General features: G+C 37.7%; 1 long non-coding RNA gene across 1 annotated transcript in view; it reads left to right on the top strand.

Moving 5' to 3' along the window:
- The first annotated feature begins 4,403 nt into the window (after positions 1 to 4,403).
- Positions 4,404 to 13,891, top strand: part of LOC136556217 (uncharacterized) — a 39,544-nt gene continuing 30,056 nt past the window's right edge. The window contains exon 1 of the long non-coding RNA XR_010783588.1: positions 4,404 to 4,518. This is a non-coding gene — a long non-coding RNA (uncharacterized lncRNA). The remainder of the gene's footprint in view (positions 4,519 to 13,891) is intronic.

Below are 13,891 nucleotides of genomic sequence, written 5' to 3'. Positions count from 1 at the left end.
GTGTCATTCCTGTAATCAACTATGCATTCCCATCTAATGGCTATTTCTCTTGAAGCTCACTCGATTTGTTGAGTGGAGGATCTGTTTGTGAAGTTCCAGTTGAGACTGAAATTTCAGTAGAGTTTCCTGAACACAGAGATCTATTAGGAAAATGCTGACAAATATATTGCAAATATAGTTCCCTAGTAAAATGCTGAAAATATCCTACATGCTGCTGCATGCTCTTGTTGGCATTTGTACAAATACAGTACACAAGGGGAAAAAGCAATCTGTCACTGTAAGATACTACTTCCAAGAAATGCAATAAGTAACCTTTTTCAACACTTGGGAAGAAATGAAGATAGCAGTTAAGTCATCTCAACTGTGTTAACACTTGAAACACACCTGAAAAATAAATCTCATTCAACTCTAAGGTGCCTAATTTTGACATTGTATTTTCCGAGCATCACATGGAGAACAGCACAGGGCTTAATTTAATTGGCTTGTGTTGGAAAAGGCTGCTACAAGATCCTCTGGAGCAGATTGCCCAACAGCCTTAAACACAGCATAATTCCTTTCATAGAGTGGGTGGGAAATACCATCACTGCTGACATGATTGTGTTTTACACTTGGTTTGCACATATGCAGGTGTTGACATAAGGTCCAGAGCAAAATAAAGGATGGTGTCCTGAAAAGTAGTATAAAGAGAAATAAGATGCTCAGCATGGATCAGGTAATTGCACAGCTAGGAGTGTAGGACAGGTAGCTTCTCTGGTTGAGTATGAAGTCTGACTTTGCTTATAACATAACAAAGCACATCACTTTTTCAATATTAATTTAGTCTGCATGAGTAAAAAAATGTAATCCACATGATGACTGATTTTTGTTAATGTTTTCTTTAAGGCAGGACATAAGAGATCTGGTTTCATACTGGCTCTCCACTATAAATCAGATTAATCTTGCTCTAATTGTTTTCATTTTAACATGCCTTTCTTGAGGTCATCTGAATTCTGCTGTTTTAAAATCACTGAGAGAGTGAACTGCCTTCTGTCTTGATCTCTCAGTTTCTCTTTGTAATAGAAACCTTATAGTTATCTCTTCATTTGGCTATTAAAATTCTGTTAATTTTGAAAATATAGCATCTAAATGTCAGAAATTTGAGTGAAACTTTGAACTGTTATGGTATGGTTTTAACTTTTAATTAAAAAGTATACTTTCACCAAGTTTAAAATGGTAGGTAAAACAGTACTTATAAACTGGGTGGCCAAAACTGTAGGGGGAAAAAAAGTATAACAAAAAGATTAATTTTTTTCTTTGAGGGCTTCAAATTCAGATTATTTGCCAGTAAATGTTGATAAATTCAGGCACAGGAGATTGCAGACTTTAAGCAAGCCTTCCCAGGCCAGCTTCTTGGCACACAAGAGTCTCAAGTCTGGTGACCACTAACTCACATCCCCCACACCAAAAAAAAGCCCCACCTTGCACAAAACCATATTTTGTGTATGCCTTGCTTCCTCAGTGGTGGGAGGACCATGGAGAAGGTGCAATCAGAAGGCCTGGGACAAAAAAAGGAGTAGCAAACAAGCCTGAGTCAGAGTTTAGTGTTCTGTTGCCTACAGTGCTATGCCCTTCAAAAAGGCCAAGGGAAAGAACAATCAAACAGTGAAAGAGACCTCAGATCACAAGTTCATTAATTATGAAAGCTAAAGAAAAGATAGCACACACTTCAGTGAAGGTGCAATGATCAGTACACACCATTACGTGTGCACAATGCAAATTGCCTTGAACCCTGTGTGAGAAATAGTGAGCTGTTTTTGAAGAAAAATAATGAATACACTTTAGAAAGGTAGTGACATGCCTATACATCACTGAAACAGGAGGCAGGACACAAAACAAATTAATGATTATTTGTAAACCTAATAAGGAAATGTCAAGGACAGCTAGTGCACCAGAGAGTATATGAATGGGAATGGAAGAAAAGGGAAAGCCAACTAAGAAAACTACAGGAGAATTACTGTAGTAATCATTATAACTGTATATAAAAAGAATTTAGGATTACCAGAAAGACTAACAACTCCTGGTTTTGTAATATTCAGGATGTTTGTCAAAAACTTAAATGTTGTAATTCTCAACTGTCCAAAAAAGGACCTTTCAGATGGTGAAAGTGTAGAAAGAGAAAAAATCTTTTGTGAACTTTGGTTGCTTGTGTGGATGTGGGAATGGAACCACCCAACCTTGTGCAAAGCTATTTAATGTGAAAAAAAATTCTCAAATGCTAACCTTAAGGTAAGCCTACTTTATGAAGTTTTTTTTATTTTTTGGCCAATGGCTGAGGCACTGTTTTAAAATGTAAAAAAAAAACCTCACAAAACAATAGTCATAGCTTTTCTTCTTTGGAGGAAATGCTGTGTGTTCTGCTACTGCTCATGGTAGAGTATCTCTGATCTCTCATGTCTCAGGCTTTTTGGGAGAAGAGAATGAGGAGTAGTTGCCAAGACTGGAAATCCATATGCACTTCCTCTGTTGTGTTTCTTAAAAATCCTTATTTTACTGTGGAGTCTTGCTTTTGGAAGGGGACCCAAAAGAAATACTTTTGCATTGGGAAAACTACATATCTTTTCAACTGTAACCTTCTCAGGGAATGGACCAAGTTTTGCAGTCTTCTAAAATAATATTAAAAAGAAAATGGTATTTTAGGACTGCTTCATTTTGTCCTCCCCAGAGAAAAACATTTTCGTCCCCATTTAAAATCATGAAGTTTGTAAACTTTATCTTTTCTGCTGTAATATAAATCTTTAGTAATGAGGTAAGAGAATTTTTGCAATTTGTCTGTTTTCAGCCCCAAATATCAACTGGCTCTGGTTATAGCCTAATGAAATTCAAATAGCTGGACTGAAGGTTAGAAGGGCGACGACACAAGAAGCTGATATTAATAATGTATGTGAGCAAATAGACTTGCACTAGCGGTTCCAACAGTGTGGAACAAGTTACAAAGGGAGGTCTGTCTCAATATGACCTGCACTAGAAGACAGGATTGAAACTCAAGGTCTGCAAGTTTCAAAACACAGCTTTCCTGTCTGCTGAGCTCCTGTCTAGTAAAAGCCATCCCCCGCTGTGCAGCAAATGCCCACATCATTTCATGACAATCTGGCCAAATAAGCAGTTACAGATTTTCCCCCTTCTGAAGCTGTCAGCCTTACCAAGTGTGATGTGGGACTGAATCAGTATCTGTGCTTGGTCGTTTGGCACAGTGGAAATAACCAGGTTTTGTACTGGTTTGGTGACAAAGCAATAGCAAAGTATGCGAGCTAAATTACCCCATGCTTCAGAAAATATGAAGCTGCCTCATGTTTTATGCTTCCTTGGCACAAAAGGATTTGTAGTTCCATTAATTGAGCATGGATTTCCACCTGGCTAAATGATGGTGAAATACAATACCAAGACCTGCATGCTGCTTTAGGTCCTTTATTAATAATAATAATAATAGTTTCTTTTTTAGATAAGGATTTCCAGCTTCCTGCATTGTTTATCCTAGAATTCGTCAGTGACCTGAAAGGAGGATGATCTTGTCTGTCATCTTCTCTTGAGAGTCCAAGAAAAATGAATGCCTCAGATAAAGCTCATGTCTTACATGATTGTTTTTGTGTCAAGTTTTGGATACACCCATGCCATTTTCTGGATATATTCAGCTGAGGATTCATTGGTAAGATTGTCTTCAAGTCTTCTTAAACTCCCCTCCTTCTCATGCTGCCCACTCCTCCACCCCTCAGGATTTGTTTATGTCAATTTTTCTTTCAAACACCTGACAAGTGTCTTATATAGTGAATTAAGATAAAATGGTAATTTTGAAAGACCTGAATTAGTTAGCATACTTTGCATTTTGATAAAGTGCTTCAGAGATTAAGAAAAAACTGGCATTTACTTGGGCAAGCCTAGAAATTAAGTGATGATCTTTATTGGTGGGCAACCATTTATCAGCCGTCTTCAATGGTTTCCAGACTTTATAAAGAGACAAGTCAAGCCAATTCTTGGACAGATAACACTTGAGCAGAGTATTTAGTCACTGTTGTCAACTTTGATCCATCAGATTTTGATGCAGGTAGTTGATCTGATGATAAGTGCAGCCTGTCTTTTGTTTATAGGCAAAAAGATATTATAGTCTTCCATTGCAGCATTGTCCCAAAAGCTTTATTGGTTCTGTTTGTTGCTCAGTGGATTTATGAGGTCTCTCTTGCTACATCATCCTCCTGACTCAGCAGTATCTGCTGTAAAGATGAATGATGTTGCGCCAGAATAGACTCTGACCCGAGAACAGCCTTGCATTGTGTGCCACCAAAAGAGCTAGTGTAGTCTCTAAATGCTTTTAGCTGTATAATTTCTTCAGCAGTACTCCTGTTACTCTGTGCCCCTGGAAAGGACTGGAAGAAGATTATCTGCCTTTCACAGAAGAAAGCATTACAAGTATCAAATGTGTGCTGTTCTCTTGGTGATGTTATTTGGCTGTTCAACACTGACTGCAAGATGCCTGCTCCTGTGGATGTAAGTAATCTTTTTCAAACAGTTAAAGTTAGATCACCAATTTCCCTGCACTCTTCTAAGTGGTTTATCACCAAGTAAAATTTCTGGAGTGTTAACAGCATCTTATAAAAAGTAACTTGCTCTGGTATGTGTGCTGCTACTCTCATGCTAGACAGTTCTTTGGTAGCTAAGCCACCACTGAAGGAGATGAGACAAGTCACTCTTTATCTTATCCCTGAGTTTATAGTTAATTTAATCCAGGAAAGATGCTTGCTTATTTGCCCAAAGGCAAAAGGCAAGCAGGGGCTAGCATCTGAATTTTCTCAGTCCACTAACAAGCAGTCCCCATTTAAAAAAAGATACATATGTCCTCCTGGTCTGTCTTTATGGTCTTCTCCTAACAGACTTCAGCACATTTCCTGCCCTCTGGGGAGCTGACTAGGCAGACATGTCATTGTATTTAGCATGGTGGTGTGCTGAGATCATAAATCCTGCTGAGAGGAGCCTTCAAAGCTCAGGTGAAGCAATTCACTCAGTATCACTATCCAGAATTTGGGAATCTTGCTGACCTGCATTGCAGCCCAGTGCATGGACAGAAGGAGTGTATTAGAGGCATGCTTTCAGCTTTTCTTGCATAAGAGAGCTGTTGCAGGGGTGTTTTGGAAGTAGCTCTGGTTCAGCAGTAGCTCCTCAGGATCAGGTGCCATTTGCAGGGGTGAGAAGCAACACTTGCTTGGGATGTGGGAAACACAGGAACCATTACCTTTCAGTGGTTTTTGAACCATTCTGCCCTTCACTAGTCGTTCTTGATGTTATTTTCTTATTTATCTTTGTTAACTTGCTTCATTACTCTTGTATTGTTTTCACTGCCGGTTGTTTAAAGATGCTTTCATTCATGGAAAATGAAAATAAATTCTGAATTCCTAATGTAACCTTTCCTAAACTAAGAAGCCAGCCATGGGATACAGCTCTCAAAGCATCTTTAAAGATTTCTCTCCTGCTGCTGTGCTGCTGTCCTTGCTCTGATGTTTATTCTGTTGGTGAGGTTGAAGCCTCATTATCACTAAGGAGTGAATCTCAGAGTTTATGATAAATAATTTCGTGGAAACCTCAGGTCAGCAATAAACAAAAAAGAAAGCAGAATGTTAGGGGTTGTTGAGAAACAAACAACAAAAGAGTACATCATGTACTAATCCCAGGTTTGCCTGCATCTCATTGGATACCATATGTAGCACTGGTTCCTGCTGATTTTAAAAGGATACAGTGCATCAGCAATAGGTTCAGAGAGGGACAGCAATAAACTGTAAAGCTATCATCCAGTTTCTGTTTAAGGAACAACCAAATGTGGAAAAACAGTTTCACAGTTGGAGAGAGATGATAGACAGAAATTATATATGGGTTCAGAGCATATTTTTGAATCCACAGGCCTTTTTTCTTTTCTTTAGTTGAGGGTCATTAAAGGATAATATTTTCTCATGTCATGAAGAAATTCCTTACTATGAGGGTGGTGAGGCACTGGCACAGGTCACCCAGAAAAGCCTCACCCTGTAAATATTCAAGGGCTAGTTGGACAGGACTCTGAGAAACCTGGTCTAGTGGAAGGTGTACCTGTCTGTGATGGCAGGGTTAGAACTAGAAGATCCTTAAGGTCCCTTTCAACCCAAACTATTCTATGATTCTATGATTATTTTTTTTTCCTAGAGAGAAAAAAATCTGGAACTCTCAATGATTATTTTTCGTTCGTTTCATGAAGTTTTGTTACATACAGGGAATGTCTGATAGAACAGAAAAAACCCTGTCAATTTAAAAATTAAAATACTAACCAATTACATATTGGCAAAACCAGCAAAATTTAAATTGGGTAGCTAGTTGCTATAGCCTCAGGCTGGTGCATCAAGTAGTTTGATAATTATTTTCCTGCTTGTCAGAAATGGAGAACTGCTAAAGGCAAGCTCTGTACCGTGTAACACACATACATGAGTTCCGCATTTGTACTGGCTCACATGCTGACAGACTGCTCTGGAAAAATTAATGATGCCAAACTCTTGCAGCAATTGTCTTCTAAACAGGGCTGTTAAATAAGGCAAGTCATGCCTTGAGAGTGATTTGTTTGTTTGGGGAAGGGGGAGTGGGGGCAGGAATCAAGTCTGATTTGGGTTATATTTAAAAATTTTCCTCTGGACTTCGGAGGAACAATGCTAGGAAAGTAGTTTTTCCAGCCTCAGCTTCTCAGCACTAAGTGAATTTTTTCTTTAGTTTCAGAGTGCATACAATAAGCATATCTTGTGTTTACATTTGGAACCAACTAAGCTAGTTTCAACATATCCCAATTCTGTTCATCTCCACCACAAATGCAACCCACGCCATTCTCAAATCTGTCTGGTAGCTTTGATTTCCACAGACATTTCTAAATAAATTAAAATTTAAAAGTCTGTCGTTTTTTTTCTGTTCTAACTTTTTTTGAATATAGATAGTGCTTTGCTTGAAAGTAAGTAATTCCCATTGACATAGAACTTCTGGAATTGCCAAGATGTTCAATAATTTTTGGACAGGAATGTCCCTCCAGCCTTGAATTCCTCCTAAAAGTCCTTATAAAGAAATCCTGCTGCACCACTGAGACTCAGTGCATCGGGTGAGGTTTGTTAACAGGATTTAATGCTTTTAACAAAACCAAAATTACATTGAAATCCCTTGCAGAAAAAATTTGTTCCATTCATGGTGTGTAATGCTGCAGATCGTGTGATGTTGTGCAGTTCCGAGTGTCAAAAGACACCAGCCCCGAGGGCTTGAGATGCAAAAGCAAGACAGAACAGACCTGGGTCTGGGTGTGACTTTCAGCATGCTCCCTGGGAAAGGCTGGGAGCTCTGGAACTAGTGATTCATGTATACTACTTATAATCTTTTTTTTTTTTTTTGTAATATTGCTTAATTCATTAATTACTATAATTGCTTACTTAATAATAGGGCAGTGAAACTAGATCTGTTTATGCCTATGAAATTGAAAATTGCATGCTATGGCACACCTGTCTGCAGCTAGGAAATGTTTTACACTGTTTGTGTTATTGGATTTCAAAGATTATTTTATTGAAATGATGATAATTTAGGTTGTGGCATTAGTTCTTAATAAGGCACTAAAGTAATATTGCTAATTAGAGACTTAAGAAAATGGGATTAGAATCCAAAATAGGGATCAGAGTTAAGAATAGGTCATTTGGATCTGGTGTAGACTGAAAATTGATATGCTGTCTCTGCAAGACTTTCAGCTCAAACAGTAGGATAGTGAAATTGTCTCTTGATCAGAAACTCACAGACACTGTGTGTTGAGGAGGGGAAGGGAGGTCATGTGTGGCTGGTCTGAAATCAAGTTTATGTAGAGAATTCACAAAAGGTGAGCATGGCTGTTCTCATGAGCCTGCTCTCTGTAAATTCAGGGGAGGGACTCAAAGCTGTGTTGTATTTTATCTGTTTCAACTGTGTTTAAGAGCAGGTGTTTAGTACACAGTTCAAAGATTCTTGTGGACAGCCTGGGTGAAGTTTGGGAGGATGATCTCCACCATTTACTTGTTCAAAGAGGCAAAGGTTGCAAGGAGAGAGACCTAAAAAGATTTTTTAATGAAACAGATTTAGGGAGAAAAGGAGAAGGAGAATGAAGGGAGATTCATGAGAAAAACAGGTTTTTTTATTCCTCAAGCAGGATGTGGCATATTAATGTAGCAATTCAGAAGTGTGTTCAATTAAAATGTGTTGTTGGAACTCAAAAGATATTGGAACAGATGAGTTTTTAAAAAATTATTCCAATACCAAAAGTTTTTATTATCTGGTGTGAATAAAATGCAACTTTTGCTCAGTTACTCTTATTAAGGAAGGAAGTTAAAAAGAAAGTCTTCAAAGGATGTGTAATTTGGTTAAATTAATTGAGAGCTGGGTAGCACAACCCCTCCGCCTCTGCCATGTCTCTATGTTTTTATGAAAACAGGTAGGTTTATCTATCCTTTCAAATGTGTAGCTTGTCTAACTTTCCAGGGAAAGAACATGTATCATGCAGTGCATGTACTGAAACAAAAGGGTATTTGATCATTATGTGCAGAAAAAAAATGTCCCTCAAACCATCTGCTTAACACCAAATCTGTGGTGGTGCTCACAGGGGTCCCAGGATGAGGGAAGAGATGAGAATCTTGACTCCATGTTTCAGAAGGCTGATTTATTATTTCATGATAGATATTATATTAAAAGAAAATTATATACTAAAAGAAAAGAGAAAGGAGACATCAGAAGGCTAGCAAAGGAAAGGAATGGAATGATAATAAAATCTTGTCACTGCTCACAGCCTTGACACAGGTGGCTGTCATTGGTCATCAAGTAAAAACCATTTCACATGCTGGGTAAACAATTCTCCAAATCACATTCCAAGGCAGCAAAACATGGAGAAGCTGAAGCTTCTCAGCTTCTCAGGAGAAAAGATCCTGGGAAAAGGATTTTTCATAAAATATGTCAGTGACACCGACTCCTGTTCACAAAGTTGCTGAACAATTTCAAGGGATGATAGTAGATGTGTAAATGTTGCTCCAATCCATGGTGAATAGCTGCTGGTTTAGGCAGTCGGTTTCCAGTGGGAGATCTGGAATTGGATCTAAACTTCCAGTATGATATAGGTGGAGAATTGGACACCTCTGCCTGCAGTACTGGGTCAGTACTGTCATGTCATGCTGACCAGGCATTGCTGAACTTACCAGGGGGAAATGCTACCCATGGGAATGGATCTTTAAACTCCTGTAATTCATTCCTCTTCATTCATCTTGTGACTGACAAAACAGTTATTTTGTGGATATTGATGAATAGTCTGTTTTTTTCCTCACTCTGTTTTATGTCTTTAGTGGATTGAGAGATTTAGGAATGCAAGCATGTGCTCCTCTTCCTCTTTTCCACCCCTTCCCCTGCTTAATTCACCAAATGTAGCTCACTGGTTAGCATGCTTTTGCAGGATGTGAAATCGAGGTGCCAGTTTCTTCAGGAAGGGAGTTTGCTGTTGTTTGTTTGTTTGTTTTTAATTTTTTGCCTTCTAAACTATTTTGCTGAGTTAGTCTGTGGTATGTCCTAGCTCTTGAATTTAATTTTGTTATGAACAGCAGAGCAACATCAAAGATTAATTGGGCCAAACACACATTGCTCTCCCTTCCCAGGGAAGTGTCCTGATTATGAAGTATAGCTCTGTTTCCTTCATTTTGTTCTTCAAGGATTACTTATTAATATGACTGAAATTATTTATTCAATATGAAATGAAATGCATGCTTTAGGATGTAAACCTACACAGCTACCAAATGACAAATGGTTAGAGCTTTCTCCTTCTGGCCCCTTGCTTCTTTAGCTATTAGACATTATAATAATTTTAATAATAGGGTTAGGCAATAATTCTGCCTTAGAGATGTCCATTGTTTAGTTTTTAGGATAACTTCCCAGGCTGAGGGTCATCTTTATATTGGTTTCCTCTAGCAGAGGATAATCCTGACTGTACAATATCAGGGTGAAAGTGATCCTTGCTTTTGTTCAGCTGTGTCCTTCACAAAAGGAAATTATGGGCAAAGCTTCTGTTGGCAATAATCAGGTTTCTCAAGAGCAAGGTGGAGAAATTAGGCCTGGCTCACGCTTAGCAGAGGAAGAGATGAGAGCTCAGATCAATTAATGAGAAAACATGAACTTCCTCCTAGAAAGAAAAGCAATTTATATATATACATTTTTGGGATGGTTCATCTGATCAGGTTTATCAAATAAATGCTTTAGTCTTTATCTCCTTAAGGAGATGACATTATATACTTGAACACCATTACATTACAATATAGCATTATAGAAGGTTACTTATAATACAGATGACAGTTTTTAGAGTTTTTGTAACTCCTTGCAGTGTTTTTATGGAAGTGACCTTGTTGAGTCATATCTTTCTCTTCAAATGTCACCAAAGAGACAGAAAATCCCCTCTGAAAATTTGCATGAAATTTCAATTCCACCAATGAGATCCATTGCCCTTTAGAGTCCCTGTGATTACAAAAGTTAAGTCTGTCTAAACATAGTAATAGTGGAAGTTATGGATCCTGTCCCCTAAATATCTTACTTTGGAAAGAAATCAATTAATGCATTTCTGATCCAAAAGACATGCTGTTTTATTAATTAGTGTACAAGGAATTGTTGGGTTAGATGATTATGCTCAATTAAGCATAATGAAACTAATTAATATAGCTTCTGGTTTTAGGTGGTTGAGTTAATAATGCCATTAAATGCTTCTGTTGTGATATTGCTTGTTCTAGCAGAGAAAAAAGTTTAAAAGGAAAGAGGCAAAAGTGTTTTTTGTTTCTCTTTCAGTGAGCAAAATAATTTCCCCATCATAGTAACAAATGCAGAATAGTTTACATTTCTTTTGTAATTGCTAATGCTTATAAGTACACTGTATTAAAATGCATTTTAAAATTTTGCATCATATCCTTTAAAATATTTAATTACAATGTGGTTTCAAAGTACCAATCACAATAAAGGGAGTGTACTTCAAAGTAAGCAAGATTTATTTACCAAACACCTCATGCTCTGTTATGAAGGTCTAGAAAAGGGCCACAACAAATCCTGTTTGCAAAGGAAGTGGTTCCAAGTAAGGATTTCCTCTGGGTGTTACCGTGCCTTTCTGGCTTCTGCTGCTTTGTTTTGAGGAGGTGGCAGTGGAAAGTTGTTTCTCATGGATTCACAGAGGGTAATTTTATGCCTCAGAGTTCCTAAGCCACCAAATAAAGAAGAAACTTGTGATGAACCAGCTTTGGAAGTGTTTAATTTCTCTAGTTGTATTTAAATGAGACAAAATGAAACTTTGCAGCATTAGCAATTGCTGTCATAACTATTTCTCCAGGGCTTTTTACTGCATAGAATGGAATATAGGGGTTGTAGAGGGGATGTGTTCACTTCCCTTGGATGTAAGCTGTACTCCTAAGGTTCATAAGGTGCACTGATCCAACACTCTTAGCAGATCAGTCTCTTCAGAAAGTGCACTGGGCACAGTCTTAGAAAAGACTTGGCAGAACACATTGCCCTGCCCTATAATCATAAGCAATATATTCCTACTTTAAAAAAATCTGAGCAGCAAAATCTTGGTTTAAGGAACATATAAACTTGAATTTCAGGATATAACTACATAGGTATGTAGAAATAGGGTAGAGAAATATACCAGCCAGCAATAAAAAACCCAAATTTTTTCTCATGGTGATTAATCCTGCAAGTAACCTGTGTTTTCATAGGCCCAGTAAAATGCAGGCCAAATGTCATTTGAACAATTTCTATTTGTTTGACATTTTTATGAGAAATATTTCAGCCTTTTCTGCTCTACAGCTAGTGATGCTGCATGCCTTGTCAGTAATACATAAAATCAAACTCTAGATTCTTTAAAATTGAAGATAAAATTGACCCATGCTGCTATATGAGATTTGTCTTCAACATCTGCTCTAAATATGCACCTGGTAAGAGCAGTTGCCTCTGTATTGGCTTAGAGAAGTGACAATTGTCTGGAGCTTTTCCTTTGTTGTGCAAGAATGAAATTTTAGCCTCTGCTAGATGGATTTTCCCACAGCTACCAGCTGGATTTTCCCAAGCTAGATGGATTTTCCCAAGTTACCAGCTTGCAACACATCTTTCTGTTGTTGCTGCAGCTGTGGGTGTCCTGGAGCTGGCTTATGTGGAGCTCAGTGCAAACCATCAGCTCAGTTTTTCTGTGAAAGGACGAGAAGTGCTTGCATGTACTTTCTTTTTTTACTTCTGCTACTTGTGGAGGACTTGTGATGCATGAACAATAAATGTCTCCAAAAGCAGCCCTATCTCAAGTGAGCTGTTGCTGGAGAAGTTCTGGGGTTTTTTTTTTTTTTTTTTTTAGGAATGATCTGTAACATGAGCTAATCACTTTGTTTGTATGAGGTCTTTTCACAGCAAAGCCAGAAAGATAAAGCCCTAAAGCAATTATTGTACACTTTGCTGCTTCTATTCCCTCTACATCCTTGCTCTCCCGACAGAGACCATATTATGCTCTTTTTCCTTACTGCTGAGAAGCTCAAAACTATGATACTGTTCTAACTTTATGAGCTTAAAAAAGTGGCCAAAAGACATGCAAATGAGAGACAGAAAATCTTTTCAGTATTGCAGAAAGTGTACAAAATTATTCTGCTATAATTGGGTAGTTGAACTGAAGGAAGAAAGTGGTGATTCAGAGATAAAAGTGGCAGAGGCACACTCTTGTAAGATGCTGCTACTTCCATTTTTTCCCCATCCCAGTCAGAGGGAATTGGCAGCAGAGAGGGATGGAGCTCAACTTTGTGCTTCACATGTGATATTTCTAAGCAATACCAAGATAAAGTGATGCAGAAAAGTCTCTTTTAATGGCATACATTTCTCTGATGCATCCCAGATTTCATCAACATTGGATTTGCTATCTACTTGGGCTTAGTTTGAAATAGTAAGGCTTGAAATATCTATGAAATGTCTAATTCAGCTTTGGGTTTGTTTTTTTCCATTTAATGACACAAAAACTCTGTAATTATGGCAAAGAAATTTTTGTCATTAGGGAAAGATGGTGAGAAACTATTAAATTATTGTACCAAATGAAGAGACAACAAGAAAAGACACTACTAGGAAACCTACCCAGGCTGTTATGTTATAGAACTGCTTTTTTGCCCTTGAAAGATATTTGATAAGCTTGTGTCTTTTATGCAACTAAAACATTGCAAATGCAGAATTCTAGTATTGATACTGAAATGCTTAATATCAGATTAATATACTGCTTACTAAAGGAAACTTAATTTGGTAGTATGCACTGGTAGGATCTTAAATAGATATTTTTTTTAAATGCTATCATAAAAAAATATAGATCAGTGTCTTTAAACTAATCTCTAAAAATTGCATCCTCAAACTGTGAATGTGTTATAGGATACTAAGTTTTTACAAAAAAATCCTGTCTCTTCTCCTGTATGTACATAATATTAGAAAAGCAATGATGATGAACTCTTCAACTGTTACTGTCTGCAGAGCCAATCCTTTGAACTTCACAGCTGGCATTAGCTCCTTATTCTATGCAGAAGTGAACCTTAAACACAGCAGCTGCATTGCAGGTTGTGCTGCTGCATGACTTTCTCACCAGTTCCACTCTGAGACCTGTAGTCCTCTCAAACAGAATTATTTTCTTATTATTTTTCTGTAAGTTATCATATTAACTTTGGTATGATGTTGCTTGGATTGACATGGAAGTTTCCTTCAATAGCCTGCGATGCAGAGATGTGCTTGCATAGCAGTAACATAAAAATAGTGAACCTTGCCTCTGATTTCATCATAAGAGCCTCCTGATGAGCTCAAGAGATGTGTTTCAGCTGCATGCCAC

This window comes from Molothrus aeneus, chromosome 4 (genome assembly GCF_037042795.1).
Source record: "Molothrus aeneus isolate 106 chromosome 4, BPBGC_Maene_1.0, whole genome shotgun sequence".
Taxonomy (NCBI): Eukaryota; Metazoa; Chordata; class Aves; order Passeriformes; family Icteridae; genus Molothrus; species Molothrus aeneus.
The sequence above is the reverse complement of the archived record's forward strand: the minus strand, read 5'-3'. Positions and strand labels throughout refer to the sequence as shown.